The sequence below is a fragment of the Phlebotomus papatasi genome, chromosome 1 (genome assembly GCF_024763615.1).
Source record: "Phlebotomus papatasi isolate M1 chromosome 1, Ppap_2.1, whole genome shotgun sequence".
NCBI lineage: Eukaryota > Metazoa > Arthropoda > Insecta > Diptera > Psychodidae > Phlebotomus > Phlebotomus papatasi.
The window spans coordinates 31,194,720-31,212,093 of NC_077222.1; the positions used below are offsets into that span (position 1 = coordinate 31,194,720).

Consider the following 17,374-nt stretch of genomic DNA (forward strand, 5'->3'; position numbering starts at 1 on the left):
AATTAGTAATAAAAAAGAAACCGATAAACAAAATCAGTAAAATATTAACCTTAGAAAATCCAACAGAGTCTGATTCGGTGTATTTTTACCTCTATGAGCGATAGGGACAAAAATAGCCCAAAAATTTAAATTATTTTTCTGACAATACTAATAAATGATAATTTGCACTCTAAAGAAAAAATACGTTCAAGTATTGTAGTTTTTTTTACAAAACGGTTTTGCTTAAAAAAATGGAAGTATAAAAAATAATTAAAATCAATTTTCAATATGAGAATTAAAAAATTTGTTATTTTTTAACTTAAAAATTTATTATATAGCAAATCGCTGGAGTCTTGCAAAAAATATCCTAGACTCCTCCAACCTTCTACTTTGAATTTACGTACAAACATAAGAAAAAATAATTTTAGGTAATCAGGAAAATTTATGTTCTCTATGGGACAGCGGTGTTCCAATCGTCCTTAAAGGGTCAAATGCAACAGTCCTACTATAAATAGGGGAAGGCTTTCGGGCTTCTTACACACTCAGGCTTCAAATACTTCACACTGTTCGTCCTTCAAAGTAATCCTGTTGTTCAAAATCTGTTTCTAACTCAGTCAGGACTTATCTGACGACCTTTTCAACCAAAATTTTCCTATAGAATACCTTACGATGACGTGCTAGACTGATTTCGACACAATAAATCATTTGAAAATCCTGAATTGTTGTTGTTTTCTTAATACTATTGGCCTGTAGAACCGGTGGCAGCCAAAATTCCGAGTCTTATGTTTATGTAAACACTATATTGATTGTGCTATGGATTATTGATTTTCGTAATGTAATGTAGTCAGCTATGATATTCACAGTCATTCCATATGCTTTCGTAGCCTCAAAAATCTAATAGAGACTCTAACGAGAGAGTTCTACATTTACTCCAATTTCTCATAGTTTTCTTTAACCAAACTTTGAAAATTAATTGTCAAGACACTAAATAATTATGATAATTATTGCATCACACTAAAATTTTGTTATTTTTTAAATGCTTGAAATAAATTTGAGTTTATTACCGTGGTCATATTTTATTGTCCGAACAGATTATCACTCCACGTATTATATGTCAAAATAGAGATCTCTAATGGTCAAAACAACATTTATTCGACGTATGGATATCATCTGAACATTTCTACATCAAAATTATTTCAATGCATTAGAATAAAAAATTACAAAAGTTAAAAAAGTAGGCTTATCAAGGGTGGTCCTATTATTTTTGCCACCACTGTATATCCGTATGATACTCTTCAAATTGTAGGTATCTTGAAAATTCCAAGTTACCTTCAAAAGGTTATTGGAATTATTTAAAGAAAACAAGGAATTTGGCGTTTTCAAATCTTGAAATATTGGTTCCAAAATGACAAGTCTTGAAATCCACATGGTTTGTGTCTTTGATTTCAAGACACTTGCCAGATTTGACATCTTTATTTTGATTTTTTATTTTTAAAATATCGAGATCTTGAAATTTTCATGATCCTGATTTCCGATCTTCATCTCAGAGTTGAGACGTATAACCGATTTTTTAAGCGAAAAATAGGAATCCTATAATTTCACAAATTGAAACCTTTCAAATTTTTTATCATGGACTTCCTGGATTCTAGTGCAGACCAAAACACAAATTATGAAGCTCTGATGGAACTTACTTGAATAATAATATTATTGAATCTAAAGAGGAAAATGGGGAACTGGTGAAAGGTGGGATGTGTCACAATAATAAAGGATTAGAATTGGTGGATTCGTCCGTCAACTGGATTAACAATTGTCGAATAGACCGTGAACTCAACAAATTGCACAAAATAATTATAGAATTCGGACAACTCCCTTTAAATTGATAAAGAAAATCAATCAAAGCATTTCAGAATTGCATAATTCCTAAATTATTACTAGAATATCAAAGTTGATTGATAAAGCGAAACTATACTCTGTAAGGTAAAGTGTCCCAGATACGACCAATTCCTCAACTCAGCTCGTGGTATAATTTATTCAATTTACTTACATTAACCGTAATATTTAGCAATTAGTCATTCATAAAAAAATGAATATAAAACGTTAAAAAATTATTAAATAATTCAAATAGTCAAGTTGAGGAACCGGCCGATTTTAGGGTATTTTAATTTACGTATTTGTTATTATTCAAAAGATATGAAACTTATCTATAGAAAAATTGAAAGAGTTTCCTAATACTATGATTAAAAAAATAAACATGTCAAAATCTGCAAAATATTCATACATATTCTGAGAGTAGAGTTTAATGATGGAAATACTTTATATTTGTTTTTAATCAAAAGTTAAGAAAAAAATCATAATTAAATCTAAATACGAAAGATGCAAATATCTCTGTTCTTTTGTGAATGAAAATTTAAAAGTAAATAGATAAAATATCTATAAGACTTGGTTTTAGAATTCTTGTAAAATTTTACTGAAAATTTAGTGTTACGAAATTTTTGTTGGCATTTCTTATTTTTGAAACTCACACATTTTTGAAATTGATCTAACTGCATGGCAGTCTAATTTTAAAATTCCAAACCGTTCAATAAAGATTCTATTCGCTCTGTAGATTTTGAGAGAATATTCTGAAGTTTACGAAGTTTTTGGAAAACCCCTTAGGGGGAAGTGGAGCACCTTTGAAAGTGGGGCACTTTTGAAATTGGAATTTTTTTCCTATGTTTAAGTGAAACTGAGCTATACCATAATATAATTTAGTTTCTCAATCTGTTCGTGCAACTAAATTATATCATGATAAGGCTCAATTTTATTTAAAAATAGATTTAAAAAAATCCAATTTCAAAGGTGCTCTACTTGCCTCTATCAAGCATATTTTTAAATCATGAAAAAGAAAATTAACAAAAAAGTCAATATTCAGCTTTTTAAAAATTAGACAATAACACCTTTAATTATTATCTTCTACAATCACTGCAATCTTATCTCTATCAAATAATTTTAAAAGGATGGGAAGCGTAGAAAAAAAATATAGGTCATGTTAACGATCTGACATTTCACTTATTAAGGGTTCTCTACCAAAGACCCAAGGTCACTGTCACTAATCGTTTGGCCTTATAACGGACTAACAAACTCATTTGCATAAATTTCGCAAAATATTTTATCATAGAATTCTCCCATAAGTGTCTACAGAGTTCGAGCAATTAAATATAAACATTTGCAATACAAAAACAGACCGGAGAAAGAAGAAAAAGTATGTGACACAAAATTAATCTAATTTCCATACAACAATTGACAGAGAACTTCTTTTTCCTTGAAGAAAGGCACCAGAATAAAAATGTCATAATCATTCTAATTACAAAATTGCCTTGACTGCAATCGAGGACAATATACTTCAAAGTGTTGCACTTTCCAATGCAAATTTATTGTCAATTGGTTGTTTGGTGGTGATTAAAAGGAATTCAAATAATAACTTCCGAACTCTTGTGCTGCCGAGTTCACTGTATATTTCAATAAAAGTACATTTTGTTAGCATTTAGCAGAATTATAAAACAAAAACTTATACAAGAGGTCACGATGCCAATTGATTTTCCTTGAAGTTTTAATTGTAGTTGCTTTAGAGAGTCCATCGTCTTTCTTTTAATTTTATTGCAATTTACTCAAGTGCAGTGAAAATTGTGTCTATAAAATAGTGTGAAAATCATCACATCGGTAAAAGATATGTTTCACGAGTCAATAAATTCATTGAAAATTAATCATAATGAAGGATTGTGAGTATCAAAAGATGTTAAGTGAATGAAAACTCTTTTGATATTCCAACTGCTTAAGAATTTATGACTTTCTTATCAGAATTGCTAATTTACCCAGAGCAAAAAAAAATTATCTGCGGACAGCAGTGATTGATAGAAATTGAATTATTCTTACGCGAAAACAAATAAGTCGTTATAAAAATTAAATGAGTAATAAATGCAATAAATAATTATTAAAATACTTTTATTGAGAATGTAAATATTACCGATCAAAAATGGCGTTTAGATAGAAGTGTTTTCGCACAAAAATCTTCAGTAGGGGAAGCTGGGGTAGATATGGACAATTTTGGAAGGTACTATTTGACTTGATTGAAACGTTATACATAAAGCCTAATCAAGTTGCTGAAAAATTAAATTTTCCACGAATATAAAAATTGTGTCACTGCCCATTTTTTTGTTTGTCATCAAACATTTGGGGTAGATTTGCACACTTCCTGGGCAAATTTGTACACCCTTTTTTTCATTTTTGTAAGTAGTTTTGGACAATTTTCACTGTAATTAATTATGTATGAGATATTAGGAATGAGAATATCTCTCAACAGAAATTGCAATTCATTCTTTTAGAAATTTTATTTTTATTTATTTACTTTTCATATGAAGTAATTTTGAAAAGATTTCACTAAATTTGAACAGAAGTTTTCCTAACTGTTTTAGATAGATAGAAGAAAAAGATCACGAAATCACGAAGATGTACTTTTAGTGTAGTGCTTTTACTCCTTCGTAATTTTCTTTATCTCTTTGCTCATCTGAAACAGTGAGGATATCTCAAAATTTAAACTTAGTTTCTGGTCAAAATTATTCCAATGTATCTTACTACTTGGACTATATTGACCATTTCGTCGGTGAGCAAGCATCACTTTGTCATCTAGTCTTATATTTGGTGAAAAAAAAAACACAGTGACCGTTCGGATCTGCCCCTGTACAGATTTCCCCAATTTCAATAACATTCCTTTAGAAACATTGTGATGTCTCCACGTCATTTATGATTCTGTCAATCAAAATAATTTACAGAACTCTTGTCACTATATTTTGCATATATACTTCACTATATCGATACAATTGTAAATTCTTAAATTAACGGTAAGACAGTTGGGTTCACATGCCAGTGATCAAATTAATAACATTGTTCAACAATAGCCATCAATCGGCAATTAGTGTTAATTCTTGTGCGTTATTCTTTGACAACTTAATGGTATTTTCACCAAGAGTCAACCATCTCTGGAATTTTGGAATCTTTTTTGGGTGAAAGTAAGCTCTTTGCAAATTTTGTTTAATACCCCCCCCCCCCTCTCCTCCCTACACATATACATATCGTCTCCCAAATGGGCACATATACCATACCTTAAATGTTTATGCAGTAAAATGGCATATTTTTGAGGCAAGGCTCCCCCCATTTTAGGCGTATGTGTTAAGAAAATTGTGTCACTGGCAAAAGTTACGACCCAATGAAATTATTCATTATAAAAAAAATGTTGATAAGTTAATTGAATAAGACTCTTTCAGCAATATCATACTTGAATGTATTGCTTCCTTCAACAGCTTTTCTAAGACGAGATTGAAAAAAAAAAACAATAATAAGTGTATCTATTTTAGTACCGTCCTTCGATATCATTCATTAAGTGCTACTGTTTAAGAGTAATAAGCAGTGAATAATTATATTTCAAAATTGATGACAAAACTATTAGAAGAACACTGCAAAGTCAAACATATTAAAAATAACAAAAGGTATTTGAAATTGCATCAATTGTTTTTATACGCCGAGAAATATGTGGTTGATAGTTTAATTTATGTCTTTTGAGGTTTTCTAAGCCAAAGTTTTGCAGAGGATTGTAAAAATTATTAAGTTCTTAAGAGTTTTGTTAATTTAAGATTGATATCAAACTTTCAGATTTCAGATTTTTGATATCAAAATCTATGATTAAATAAAAAAATAGATGAAGTTTTAAAAACGCCATGCAGTTATCAATAAAATAAGAGCCCAGAAAGATTTACGAGTTAAGTCTTAAACTTCAATAAATGCAGAAAAAATTCTCAAACTCCAGCTGCCCTAGTTCAGTCGCTTGTTTAAAAGTTTTTCGATCTACTCTCTAAAATACTACTTAGAAGAACCTGACCAAATTTCGACCAGCTTGCAATTTCGGCCACTTCTTTTGTTCCTCAAATTTCCATAAAATTTATAGTTTTTGCAAACTCTAGGGATTATACAAAGCAAAAAATGTCGCTTCAATGAACGAAATGATGTGAAAAAGGCTGTGGAAGGGTTAAAGAAGAGCAAAGGACTGTGAGAATCAAGGTGGTCGAAATATTATTCAAAGCTAAGTCTATATTTTATTCATTTTAAAATGTACTACCAATGATTTTAGAGAAAACAAAGACGATAAACTATCTACAAGGTTCTAAGCAACACTCATAAAAATAAGTAACAAAAAAAAATTCAATTTGTATTAAAAATATTGTACATTTCAAACTTAAGACTTTGATACTTGCATGCAACTATGCCGAAATTTGGCACACTTGACAATTTTCACAAGTCTGTAGAATTTGACTTTAAAGGGTGTACTATGCAAACTAGTGAGAATTGTCAAATGAATAGGTTTAGTGAGAAAGAAACGATACAGGATTTTTTTGAAACTTTAAGCAGTGCAGAGTGGTTCATTTAGTAGATACAGAGTTCAGGTAAAATTATTAGTCTGTAGAATGTAGATTCCGAACATAGGAGAATGCTTTCAAGCTTCGTACACTACACACTCTGGCTTCGCACACTTCAATTTTTTTCAAATGTTAATTTTAGAAATTTGACCTATTTTTTCAGGAAGTGTTTGACTTAAGACTGGTTATTAAAATATTTTGTCATTAGGCCAGCATCATTAAAGGAACACTGGTAAAAAAAATCAAATTGATCCAAATTTGACCCTTTTGCAAAGAATGGAACAAATTAACATGTTCTATTATGATAAATGTGCATTCAGAGTTTGAATTTTGATCCATCCTTTGCAAAAGGATCAAATTTGGATCAACTTGATCCTTTTATTTTTACAAGAGAATATGAAAAAAATATGAAGTATTCGAAGCCAGAGGTGTGTGCGAAGCCTGAGAACCTCCCTACTCTATAAAAAAGTCTTGTTAAACGAACAAATGGATTTTGTTCAGATTTTGTCAAAAGGATGTTATTTACCAATTTTACAAAACTTTTTCTCGAATTTTATACGGGAAAACAAACTTTTAACAAGATCCAGTCGGCCGCCAATTTGACAAAACTTTTCCATATTCTGTATGGAAGAATATCCTTTTGACAAACTTGTCTTGTTAATTTGACAAATAACTTTTTCAGAGTTATCTGTTTGTATTTGTTTCAGAATTTTTTGGAAAATTCAAGAAAATTAACTTTATCAATGGCTCAAAAAATATATTTGTCTTCGAAACAACGGGAAATGGTCCTCGACAAATTTATAGACCTGTAGGGGAAAGTGGGGCATCTTTGAAAGTGGGGCACCTTTGAAATTGGAATTTTTCATCTATTTTTAAATAAAATTGAGCCTTATCGTGATATAATTTAGCTGCACAAACAGATTGAGAAGCTAAATTATATCACAATGAGGCTCAATTTTATTTAAAATTACACAGAAAAAAGTATTTTGTAAAAATGTTCATAAATGTTTGTGAATTCCTAAGGGGGAGTTACGAAATGCTCGTAAATCGTATAACCCACAAACAAGTTCGTAAAAGTTTGTAATTTTTTCAGAAACATTGTTCGTAACATGTTCACTTGACGAACATTTTTTGTACTTTTACAAACATTTGTTGGTAAATGTTCGTAAAATTTTGTCATTTGTTCGTAAATTTTTGTTTACCTGTCGAACATTTTACGAACATTGTGTGTTTACGAACATTTACGAACAAATGTTTATAAAAGTACAAAAAATGTTCGTCAAATGATCATGTTACGAACAATGTGTGTGATAAAGTACAAACTTTTACGAACTTGTTTGTGGGTTATACGATTCACGAGCATTTTGTAACTCCCCTATAGGAATTCACAATCATATACGAACATTTTTACAAAATATTTTTTTCTGTGTAGGTGAAAAATCCCAATTTCAAAGGTGCCCTACATTCCCCTAAATTATCCTTAAGAATATGTTGATTAAGTCTCTCAGGTATTTGGATTTTATACTTTGGTAATACATTCCCCTGCTATTTCTAAATTCATAATCTAAATACTAATTTTAGCTTTATAAAAAATTTCTTCTGAAATTGGTAATTTTTGCAATCTCGTTTTTTATGTGGTACAACTTATTCCCCTGATTGAATCACACTGAGATATTTGGATGAATTTCAGGCCAATTTTCAGTGATTACTCAGAAGAAATTAAAGACGATTTTTTGAGAATATCGCCTTAACAAAATAATTGATGAAATGACTGCATGATATTTCAGTATATTCATTGCGAAAATTGGTAATTTAACCATTTCCTAACAACACACACTGCCCCTCTCACTCATAAATCCTGCTGGCGCAAAAATTACGTTGTCATCAGACACTCATCATTTCAGCGAATGTGAAAAGAAAATTGAAATCTCTGTCCTACATTTTTCCTCAACGTTAGACGAAAGGCACAAATAAACAAAAAACTACACTAAAATGCTTATTTGTTCAAAAATCCCCAAGAAGAAAGACAAATCGTGCAGTCTTGCAACTGAATTGGTATTAAATCACTTATAAGTGGTGATGTTGATCAATGAACCTCCATCAATTTTGCATTTAATGCCCCAGACAAAAAATGACACTTTTCGTGAGTTTATTCGCATGATTGCAGTAAATGATATGATACACAATATCAATTACCTACTCTATTATTAAAGAATTTGTAGCAATAAAACCTATATTGAGAAATTTGTTAAAGCTAAACAAAAAGAGAATAGGCGTAGCTTCTTGAAGTTGTTTCTAAATCACTTTTTTAACTCAATTTTCCGCTACTTATTGCAGTGTTTAACCTTTCTGTCGATTTTATCGGATTATCTTATCAATACATCGATCAATGTTGCCATTTTCGTGCCAGTTTTACAAATAAAACTTCCATTTCCTTTTTCAACACCAATATTGTTTTTTTTTAATTTTTTCCAAGCTCGTGTTCTAGAGAATTTTTGGAGTGTTGTGTCTAACAAAATTCCTCATGACAAACTCTGCAGAAACTCATTGAGTCATAAAATCAAGTAATAATCAAAAGTCGACAAATAATAAAATTGGTCAAATGGAAATAATGTGCCAATTCATTTTCAAGAATCTTTCATTTTGACTAATAACTTTAACTCTGCCAATCTTATCAGATAAATTGCATATAATGACAAATACAAAAGATCCATTTCATTCATCCACTTTAATCATGAATTCAATCGTCATTTGATTCATCAATATATGAATTATTAAAACGGATAAATTCATTCGAGTGTTTCAGACCATGATTTTAAAGAAAGGGGAAGTGATATAGACTTTAGGGCGCCAACTGCATAATATCGATCAAACACCCTAACCAACCCCTTTCTCTGCAAAATTGCACCTACAAATAGCATTCTTCAACCCTTTTCTTTAATCTTTCTTTCGAATCGAGTGTTTGAAAATAACCGAAATCATTCCAAAAGCAGCTAATATGAATAAACTCAAAACAAGGTTAAATCCCGAAAACCGGAAAACGTTGATACGATAACATTTCATGCAAACAATATGATATAATCTAAAATGTTGCAATCTTTTCTCTTTTTTATCGTGAATTATGTGAGATACAGTATCTTGCTTAAGTGATTTTTAGTCCTTGAACGCAAAGAGAGGGCAGTTATATATAATCCACTTTTTTTCAAGTTGTGACACAGCTAGAGGTCAAACGGTAAGAGATATCGACTTCCCGTTTCCTCATACCCCTCCAAAACCATGTTTTTCGGTTTATTTGAAAAAGTTTTCATGATTTTTTCGTTTTCAAATATGTTTTGGAGGTAATTAAGGTGAATACTTCATCCTTAGAAACCTATGTTAGAAAAACATTTCTATATCGTATTTTCGAAGGTTAAAGTTAAACCACTTTGGAGGGCCTATTTTTCAACCGATTTGCTTAAATTTGGATTTTTGGAAGTCTTGAAATTTCCAACCCGGATGCATCGGTCTTAATCAGTAATTATTCGGTATTGCACCTGTACCTTTTTCACATTGATTTTTTTATTTGTCTGTATGCTTGTTACTCATGCTAAAATATTCTAAGAAATTTCTTATTTCAGAATGGTTTGTTTTAACATATGAATCAATTTAATCAGTAGTAAAGCGGTATGCATCCATTGATTCGCAATTAAAAAAAAAAACATTCCAAAATTAGAAAAACAAAAATCTTAAGAAAAGCACATTTTAGAATATTTCAGAATGAGTAACAAGCATACCAACAAATAAAAAAGTAGATCCGTAAAAGGTATATCATTTATGGTCATTTCGCACTGCTAGGACGCTTTGACATCTCTTTTTTAGAAGAGTTCTCTAACAAGATTTTAATTTAATTGCTGTTGTAATTAAATATTTAGTATTTTAATTAAACTTGGTCAGGAATCATTTAAGTTTTTACAGATGTGACGTTTTCATCAATAAAGACGTTTTTTCAGTAGAACATCAAAATTGAATTTGATTGTTAAAAATTACATGACAAAAACTTTTTGTGGTCAGTAAAACATTTCATTTTGATTAGTAAAAAATGCTAAATTTCGCAATCAAATCCAAATTGAATTTGTTATGATGTTCAAAAGAAGAAGAATATTAAAGATTAGGAATAGACATAGGGTAAGTGTGCCAAATTTCGGCATAGTTGCATGCAAGCGCCAAAGTCTCAAGTTTGAAATGTAATATTTTAAATTCAAATTAATTTTTTTTATTCTTTCTTCTTAAAGAGCATTGCTTGGAAACTTGTAAAGAGTTTACCGTCTTTATTTACTCTAAAATCATTCTTAATGCATTTTAAAATGAATAAAAATGTAGACATAGCTTTGGTGCCCTATTTCGGCCACCGTCATTCTCATAGTTCTTTGCCCTTCGGGAATTCTTCTAATATCTTTTTCACGTCATCCCGTTTATCGAAGCTACATTTTTTGTTATTCTTTTGCATTGTATAATCTCTAGAGTACGTAAAATCTAAAAGTTCATGGAAATTCGAGGAACAAAAAAGGTGGCCGAAATTGCAAGCTGGCCGGAATTTGACACACTTACCCTAAGCAATATACGTTAGAGAAAGAAAGGCATGAAACTTCGGGTTTCATGAAATTTTCTGTTCTGGAAGATGTGTCGTAGGTTTTTAGCATTTGAAAATTGATAATCCCACGATTGCACCCGCGCTTTATGGAGGAAAATGGAAATCTTCTGTGTCTTGGAAAATTATTTTAAACATTTTCCTCCATATAATTTAATCCCTTTCAAGATTTCGAACATTCGGGATTTTGGCTTTCGGAATTTTGGCCTTTTCGGGATTTTAGCGTTCGGAATTTTGTCTTTCGAAATTTTGTCTTTCGGAATTTTGGCTTTCGGGATTTTGACTGCCACTGATTTCTCTCACACAATTAAGATCAAGAAAATATCATCGTTTTTTAGGATTCTTTTGTTCTTCTTCCTATGAGTATCGCCTCAAATTCAATTTCGATTTCGTGAAATGTTCCTGATCGAAAATGTTAGACGGGGGTATAAAAATCGATTTTAATCGATGAAAGAATGAAATTTCGTTCAATGATGAGTAAATTTGACCGGTGTTCAATATAGAACTTTCAAAACAGTTAAATTATCATGTAATTTTTTGGATTAATAAAAAGTGTTTAATTTTTTTTATTAGATTCTAGTATACTAAGGTAACTGTACCAAATTTCGGCATAGTTGCATGTAACCGCCGAAGTCTTAAGTTTGAAATATAATTTTTTCAATACAAAATTGAATTTTTGTATTACTTCTTTTAAAGAGTGTTGCATGGAACCTTGTAGATAGTTTACCGTCTCTGTTTTCTCTAAAATCATTCCTAATATATTTTAAAATGAATAAAATTATAGACATAGCTTTCGGTAATATTTCGGCCAGGATGATTCTCATAGTTTCTTGCCCTTCCGGAACTCTTCCAAAAACTTTTTCACACCATCTTGTTCGTCAAAACCACATTTCTGGTTTTTTTTCTGGCATTATACAAAAATTCATGGAAATTTGATCAACAAAAGAAGTGGCCGAAATTGTAAGCCGGCCGAAATTGTAAGCCGACCGAAATTTGGTACAGTTACGCTGATTGTAAAAATTAAGCTCGTTTTACATATTATACATTCCTTTTTGCTAATCAACAATGTTTTGCTGCCTTTTACAGGGGTCTTTTACTGTTCGTTTTGAACAGTAAAAGACCAAACGGTTAAGGATATCAACTTAGGATCTCAGGAGTACTACTCCATAAGACCTTTACATAATGACCATGCTCTGCATTTTTCACTAACCGAGATTTATGGTTCAACTTCTAAAGTAACAATACCATGACCAATCGCTTGATTCAGTGATTCTCGTATCAAAAATATTATTACACTACACACCAAATGTCACTCATGATTTTCTTTATATAGAAAATTATCTGATTCGTATTAAAAATTCCAAATAGTTCCAAATGTCATGAATTTAACAAAAATAAAGACTTTTATTTTGATAACAAAGAAAATTAAATCCAATAGTCTCCCCCAAAATTATTTCTGTCACGGTTGATACAAATAAAAACTCTTGTTATTAGTCTAATTTTATGTAGAAATAAATCTAGATAGGTCATAAATTATTTACTACTCCTATAATTAAGTATTTCATCATTTCACGTAAATTAAATGCAAATAAAACTATGGGGATTTAATGTATTTTAACAACACTAATTACTATTTTCTCTCTCAGTGCACTTAATTGAGAGAAATTTTCCCAATACATATTGCTAAATCGTCGGTTGCCTCAGCAACTGTGCTAACTGCATTTTTGCGATTTTCAGGTTTTTGCATATTCTGATATTACTGAATTTTCTCTATTAAACTACGTTATTTAAAAAGTTTGGAATTTTCTCTATACAGAGATATTTTTCCGTGAAAATGTTCTAAATGTACTATAGTCACAAAAATTTCTCTGCAACTGCGCTATCTACCATTTTTTCTGCAGTTAGCATAAAAATACACTGAAAAAAGGCGCAATTTTTTTTGTCAGCAACTGCTCTATTTGCAGTTTGTCATTTCTATCCATCACGACTCTCCATCAAAACAAGGTAAACGTTTGCGATTTCTGATTGAGTTTTTCGCGATTGTTGTGCAGGTGAAAGCAAATTAGTGATTTCGGAATTGTAAGTCTTCGTTTCATTTGTTTCTTTGTAAAAATGCTTATTAATTTACTTACTAAATTAGGATTTTGTGAGAGAAAAAAAAACAGGAAAAATGTTACGCAGGAAGAAAAATCATAAAGCAGCTGATCCACGTCCAAAAGAATGCAAGAAGGAATGGAAGAAGTATCTACATTGCGGGGAAGGCGTTCTTGGGCGATCTACGATCGGCAGATTCGTCCAACACGGGGTATACGATAACCTGGCTGAATTGTAATAAACATATCCCGATACGATTAATAATAATAATAATCAGGATGAACCAGATTCATCTCCTCATACTCTCATTCATGTAGTCGATAATTCACAAGAGATGTTCACGAGTGAACAGGGTTCATCTGACCAGCCTGAAGTCAAAAATGAGCCACATATTTCAAACGATAGATCACAAAATTCTCTGAATAGTCACCCTGGAGCAGAAATTTTCACAGCAGATGTTTTATTAAACGAAGGTAAGAATATGACTATGATTTTTTATTATTAAATTTTCAATAAAACAGGCGTTTTTTTAAATTTCTAATCAAATTCTGTTGTTTCTGATCTTTTTCAGTATTTTTATTTTAGAAAATTTTGACATAGCGTGTAAAAAAGAGATCTCGTCCAGAATCATGGATCCAAAATCGACGCATAAAGTACAGGAAAGCTGGAATGTAATATAATAACAGCTAACGGAGAAGGAAAATAAAATTTTCATACACACAGAAAAATTTTGACTCTAAATTTATGAACTAGGACCTAGGAATTTAATTTATTTGAGAACCTGGGAACTTAAATTGGACATGAATCCGCGAGACGTTTAAGTTTAGAAGCTCTGAGTGAGAGAAATGGGCTAGAATCCCTAGCTCTTTCAAGTTAAAAGATCGGGAACTTAAGTTCAGCATTAGCTGGAAAATGAAAAATGTCTACAGATTTGCAAATTGCAACTAAAACTAAATGATCAAGGATTTAGAATTAGGGCATTGGCATTCATTGAATGGGATTTGAAATTAAATTCCTGGGTGTTTCTGTTTAAGAATTTTTCGTTTTTCTGTGTGCATGAATTTTCAAAAGAAAAAAATGATGATACTACGTGCAGAAATTGAAAATGGATAAAATAAACAAAATGAAAAGTAAGAAATAAAATTGATATCTCATAATCAAGTATTCTTTTAATATAATCATTTAGAACTTTTAATTGCCCTATTTTTTTTCAATATGGCCAGAACAATTTTATAAATTCCTGTCACATATCTGGTGCCAATTTCCTTTTTCCATGCTTATTCTTATGTGATCCTTAAGCTTTGTGAAAGTATCCCCTTTCTTCTTAATATATCAGAGATCGTTTATTTCCTAAATATTTCACTTTCAGATTAACGTAACACTTTTAGGAGGAACCGTTTGTAGACTTTGCAGAGATCCATGAGAGCAAAATAGTGTTGATAAAAAGAAAACACACTCGGAAGATAAATTTTGGAGTAAATTTTAAATGACAATAAAATGTTGCTCTACACGGAGTCAATAGAATAAAAAAAAAAGAAAATTCTTTCCTTGTTAGGTTTTGACTGTGATAAACAATTGTGCTATCTGCAAAAATTCCATACATTGCAGATAGACTTTTGAACAACGATGTTAGTTAGCACAATTGCATATTGTGTATTCTTTTAGGAAATGCTTAAGTTTTAGTGTAAAAAATCTACTATTTTCCAATTTCTTTGCATTAATAGACAGATTACTTGATGGTCTTTCGATATTTGTAATATAAAATAACTCATTCGGGGTTTGATTTTTATTAAAATGTGATTAAAGTAAAAAAATGGTCTCCTGAAAAGTTGTCAAATTGCAGTTAGCACAGTTGCTGAGGCAACCGACGAAATATCTATAACCTTCGTGGAAAATGTAGCACCCGATAAAATTATTGCCTAAGATAATTCTTGATGGAAAACACTCTGAGGAATAATTTGCATAGGGGATAAGCGTGCTACCTTCAGAAGATTTATGCTTCGCACAAATAATTTTTTTTGAATGTGTTATAAATGAATTTGGCCTATTATAATATTATATTTTAATATCTAGTCCAATGCCTCAAATTTTCAGGAACGAGGTCTTTGTGAAATCCATAAGGAACATAGAGAAAAAATTGAATTATCCGAAGCTTGAGTCGTCCGAAGGTAGCGCGCTTTCCCCTACATCCTGATTGTACGTTTCTTTTTTATATTAATATAAAAATAATATATAATATATTGATCTAAAATATAAATTAATATGCTAATGCTACTCGCACAAATATATTCCAATGAATTTTAATTTTTCAGCATCTTTCAATGAATATTTTGCCCAATAAACTTCAAGAACTTATATTAAAAAAAGCAAATAATCCAAGAACATTTACGCAAAAATGGTAAAATTGTAATTCATCTATGATTGTCAAATGAAATGGCAACATTTTTGTATTAACCTTGTTTATGTTTGACTTTGCAAAGCCCAAATTGCCGAATCTTTTGATTTTTCTCACCAAATCATGACCGAATTTCATTTCCACCGTCAATATTTATCATGATGATAATGTTTTTTAAAATGTAAGAATTATTGCTTAATCAATTGGAGGAGTTTTTTTTTATCTTGAATATTCATATGACCGTCGAAATATGCAGATGTAAAAAAGTTGTTAATCGTTTAATGAAAAAAAAGTTATTTTACCGCCTATCTCAAGTGTACTAATTTATAGAGATACAAATAGATAAAAAAATAGCATAAGAATTGACACCTTTATTAATACTCGTATCTCTATATAAAAACATTTTGAAATAAGTTTGATATTTTTCAATCAATCAAAACGTATACAAGTCATGTTGATTTTATTGTATAATTTATAGGCCTCTTAAAAAGACCCTTTTTTAAATATTTGATTTTTTTTCAATGCCGTGAAGAAATCTTCCCACAAATAAAACACATCTTCGTCTCTTTTTCTTCAGCAAAAGGTCAATATACAGTCAAAATAAATATCAAAAAATAATATGTGCAAGATTGTGGTGAAATTTGATAATAAAATCAAATCGTATTTCTTTTTTTTGTGATCATTTCAATACCGAAAGGTGTTTTATATGTTTAAAATGTTGCTCACCTTAGTGAAGAAACTGAGATTTTCCCACTTCCCTCTCACACTCACTCTCTCTATCTCGGCACAGATAAAACCACAGGTACTTGTGCTAAATTATTGATTCTGCAATGTAAGAAAATAAATAAATCATTAGACTTGGAGGAAAGATAAATTCTAGGAATGAGAAAATATGACGTTTTACAATGATTCAATAAAAAAAAAATTCCCGACAAAATTTTCCTTTTCAGATGCTGGATAAACAAACAAACAAGTAAACAGTGAACAATAATGTAATTAGTCACACGAGACACTTCAAAATCATTAGGGTCTGAGGAAAAGAGGTTTATTCCTCTACAAGAGAAATTTTGTAGAAAATTGCACTAAATGCACTTTTTGCTAATTTAACTACTTATGCACATAAAAACCATTTGACACACATTTTTGCAAGAATTAACCTGTCAAATTTTTAATTTATGGGTGAAATTTTAATTTAATTGCATACATTCAATCTACAGTTAGTTTTTTTTTTATATATATAATATTCTTTTTTACTTTGAATCTGTGATCTGATTTTGTATATAACAAAGTCTATCCTATTTTATTAGAATGACATCGTTTTCTACGGCAACTTCTTGCGTCTGCAGGGAGTATTTTTAGCCAAAATGTTACTTAGTTGGATGATCGTATATGAGCCTTTAGCACAATCCTCAAATACGCACCAATACCCTTAACTTTTTAGTAATATTTTATTCACCAATTACGTCATTTGGCTATGATGATTTTCCCTCACAATATCATTAACAATAGCATATATACAGCGGTACTATTACACACAATATTTAAGGCATTTAAATTGGCAAATGTCCAGAAGAACTTTGAGACGTAGTCGTTATGTAGCTCACTCAAATTGAATTCGTCATGAAAGTGAGAAAAATTGGGCACTCATCCAATACACGAAATTCACTCGTTCTCCTTACTTCTTGTTGCAAGGAAAGAACGATAAGCCTTGATAAGCTTATGATTGATGAGATTTTATTGAGATACAGTGCCCGCTCTCTAATTCGGATCGCCGTAATCCGGACGAGTATCGACAGTTACATTTAAAATAATTTTGAGGTCATGTATGTATGT

The 17,374-nt window shown here is 30.6% G+C and overlaps 1 protein-coding gene across 8 annotated transcripts in view; it reads right to left on the reverse strand.

Annotated features, from left to right (window-relative positions):
* The window catches only part of LOC129798822 (elongation of very long chain fatty acids protein AAEL008004), a 110,821-nt gene that overhangs the window by 45,744 nt on the left and 47,703 nt on the right, over positions 1–17,374 (reverse strand). For all 8 annotated transcript variants that reach the window (XM_055842207.1, XM_055842208.1, XM_055842202.1 and 5 more), the window contains one exon: positions 16,268–16,366. The gene's annotated coding sequence lies outside the window, so the exon portion shown is untranslated. The remainder of the gene's footprint in view (positions 1–16,267; positions 16,367–17,374) is intronic.